Raw genomic sequence first — 3451 nt, 5'->3', positions numbered from 1 at the left:
CCGTGGTAATCACATATCGAAAACTGAATCCCAGATTAAACTTCTAGTTTCACCTTCAAAATGTTGAAAGCAAGGCTCTGATTGGCTAGCGGAAAGGTCGTCTGAACTTGACCCTCTAAGACCTGTCTTCAGCGTTAATAGGAGATGATTTTGATTATATTGCTTATTATACCCATTTAACTCGTGTCCATTCTATATTCCTGAACCTCATATACCAGATATCGTTGGTAAACTATATACATGTGTAGCTTATTAGCAAATTGCATTTTTTTTGACAATGTACCACATACAGAAATAGACATTGACTGTCTGTTGGTATAATTAATGTTAAACTGTCAAGCCGTACTCTTAACCTTTTGTTCAAACGACACCACACATACACCACTGCTTGCCTTTATCCATTCCTTCAACTTTATTATTTATTTGCATTTATCTGGTAATATATTGAAATGGTAAGTGTATAATGTCTTTTTAATTCTTATAAAAATGTTCATTTACATGTGTTTTTCTTTGCGTTTAATGTATTTTCTGTTAATGTTAATGAATGAATAAAATATGAGTTGAAATTATACGCGAATATTTTAACTTATATGTCACTTCCATGCATATTCCATTGTTATGACAAGGATATTTTGCATGTCTTCAAGACAATAATATGTGGCTTTAATTAAAGAGAGTAAAATGACAAAATGGCTAATTAAAAGCTAGCGGCAGTGTGATTGTAAAATTGTCTCTCCCTAAAATCCTCTAAGTATGAGAGTCAGTGACCTTATGGAAAGGCGAAAATCTTGGTGTGACGTCACTGACGTCAGACACATATAGTTACTAGAGACACGACTGTTATTATTGCTTTGAAAGATATATAATCAAGTACACTTTGTCGTGATAAGCATGTGCTTTGTCGTGATAAGCATGTGCTTTCCGAAAGTTTGTACATGCACTTTGAATATGATGAAGTAGATCTATGTCATACGTTAATTTTAAATTTTGACACCACCGATAATAAAGGGAGATAATAATTGATATTTATTTCTAAAAGTTGTGTATGTCATCATATTACTTACTTTGAGCATAGATCATGAAACTGTTCTGACAATATCGTTCAGGTCTATTATACTAAAGACCCACCACAACCTAATGACCTACTTTTTCCTCCCACATAAACTTCATGCAAATCATTTTGATAATACTGGTATAATACAGCTATTCGACAAGATGACTGAGGGACAATTTAGGCGCTCCCTGAATTAATGCGTTTTGACAACTTCAGTCTGCAAACTTATCCAGTCATTCTCTTTTAGTACAGTTTTAGAAATACAGAATAATAAATATCTTACACTGTAGATACAAAGTGTGATCTAAACTCACCTTAATGCATCCAGTACTGTGCATACTACATATTAATTTAACAATATTTTGAGACAATAAACACACTGCCTTGGCCTTATATATGACAAATCATGTATAATTACCATCATGAAAATAATAAAGAATACAGTTATTTTGTTGCGCGTCTTTAAGTAACAAAACGTCCGAGAAACCATCGAACTGAGAACATGAACAGTGGCAAATTAAGCGCACATTCCTAAAAATAGTAAAACACGGACAATATTACTTATGTTTTTGGAACAATATCTCTGAGCCTTGAATCATGTCATTCTGCTTCAACAATATCAGATCGTGCATTTTGTCCATTGTTCAGAAAAGTGGAAGTACGGAAATAACTGTATAAAATTACCGTAAAAAAGTACCTTCAAAAAAAAAATTGTGGCTATATATACTTTACCACTGTTTAGACCTTTGACGCGGAGGCTTGTATAGTAACTTTAAATGGAGAGAACAGAGCTATTTGTAATTATATGTTTGCTTTGTTGATTTAAAAAAAAATCAGTTATACGGCGGACAGTATTTAGTGTTCCCAGAATTCATATCATTACCACCTTGCTGTGTTTCGAAATTATATGAAAAATTTACAATATAATTGAGATGTGAATGGCTACTAGCAATAACTGGACTATTGTCTTCAGTCAAATGTTCAAGGAGAAGTTGGTCGAATTAGCGGCCCCTGTCTGTGGATCGAACTAGCGGCCTCTGACCGGGGATCGAACTAGCGGCCTCAGACCGTAGATCGAACTAGCGGCCTCAGACCGGGAATCGAACAAGCGGCCTCAGACCGTAGATTGAACTAACGGCCTCAACCCTGGGATCGAACTAGCGGCCTCAAACCTGGGATCGAACTAGCGGCCTCAAGCCGGGGATCGAACTAGCGGTCTCAGACCGTAGATCGAACTAGCGGCCTCAGATTTTTCCAGTTGTACTTACCAGGCAAGCTTGTCTTCAGATACTAGTAACCTTCTTTACCTTGCTTATAAATGTACTGTTTTATCATAAATCTTCACATTCGAACGAAAGAAATATGTTTTTGTACCTAACAATAAAAAGATACCAAAATGAACGCCCTTAAAATTTTACTTCTCCTCCGCATTACCTTTACCAGTAGGTTTGTAACATTGAAGGTATTTATGACAATGGAAATAACGCCCCGAGGTAGAACAGCCAAATTTGTACCACGTTTCTGTCTGTCAAACTGATGTTTTCTTGACGGTTTTAACTGAATAACTGTCAACTGTTGAGCAGGTAAATTGAAAAATATATATTTGTATATCTGTGTACGCTTTTGTTTTATTTGCCTCGTTAGTAATCGTGGATATAGCGGCTCGTCACAGGGGTTTTGCTTTTATAGATAATTCGGAGGCCTGCTCTAACTCAGGTTTATATTAATAAAATCTATAAAAAGGTCATTTAGAAGCAAAGAAAGCAACCAAGAAGAATAATAGCAGACTCGGTTTGAATGAAAACATGATGGGTTTCGGTACATTTGCGGGAAGTTACACCGGCGCCATCTGGTGGAGATAGGAAAGAGTGACGCTGTTTCGAGTGTGTAAATGATTTCACGGTAAAGGCAGTGACAACTGAGATTTAATTAAATCATGTATCTCTTCAAAAATTCTATATCACTGCCCTCCATAATAATATTAGTTACAGCTTTTAATCAAAAATATCTTGCGAATTAAAGAAGTGAATAGTTTTGCTTTTGTTAGCAGCAAGTAGTTTCGATGACTTAAATTTTAAAAGAAAGATGCCAAAACGTTATTTCCTCTCGCTCGTTTCAGTTCAGTCTTTGCCTTGTTCATATTAAACGACTAGTACAAAAGAAAGAACTGAAAGGGTCTCTATGTCGAGGGCTGTGAATGGATTTGTGTAAATTGCATTTATTAAGTCGTAACAGTTACATGTAATTTTCTTACGGTCTGAACTTGCGCGTAAAATGTCATGAACTGTAACATCTCCGAATAAATAAAATCGCTGTGCACCCTTTCTGGTTGTCAAAACATGTTCCGAAAAGTGTTACGTCACGGTCACATGAGCCAATCAAAGCTTCGCATTTCAC

This window comes from Mercenaria mercenaria, chromosome 14 (genome assembly GCF_021730395.1).
Source record: "Mercenaria mercenaria strain notata chromosome 14, MADL_Memer_1, whole genome shotgun sequence".
Lineage (NCBI taxonomy): Eukaryota > Metazoa > Mollusca > Bivalvia > Venerida > Veneridae > Mercenaria > Mercenaria mercenaria.
This window is presented reverse-complemented; position numbering follows the sequence as displayed.